Source organism: Bison bison, unplaced genomic scaffold (assembly GCF_000754665.1).
Source record: "Bison bison bison isolate TAMUID 2011002044 unplaced genomic scaffold, Bison_UMD1.0 scf7180017864486, whole genome shotgun sequence".
NCBI lineage: Eukaryota > Metazoa > Chordata > Mammalia > Artiodactyla > Bovidae > Bison > Bison bison.
Window position 1 is genome coordinate 3472410 of NW_011495046.1, and position 324 is coordinate 3472733.

The window sequence follows — 324 nt, forward strand, 5'->3', positions numbered from 1 at the left end:
AAGCCTTTTACAAAATACTGCTTTCTAAGCTTTCACATACTTGATACTTTCCTCCTTGTGTATCTCCCTGTGGTAATAGGTGAAAAACTTAGAATATTCTTCAAGGTTTTCCTATTTTCAAAGGGATAGCTGGAGACAGATCAAATTCAGGTAAGAATACTTCATAAGGCCTGGACAAGGAAGAAATACATTTGAGTAGAATTAGCAATGTTGATACTGAAGAGGAGGAGAGGTAAAGCAAGACTCTTATCTCATGGACCACTTAGTATGTGAAGAGTGGGCTCAGAAAGTAAAGAAACTTGTCTGTGGGCACATAGCAACTAA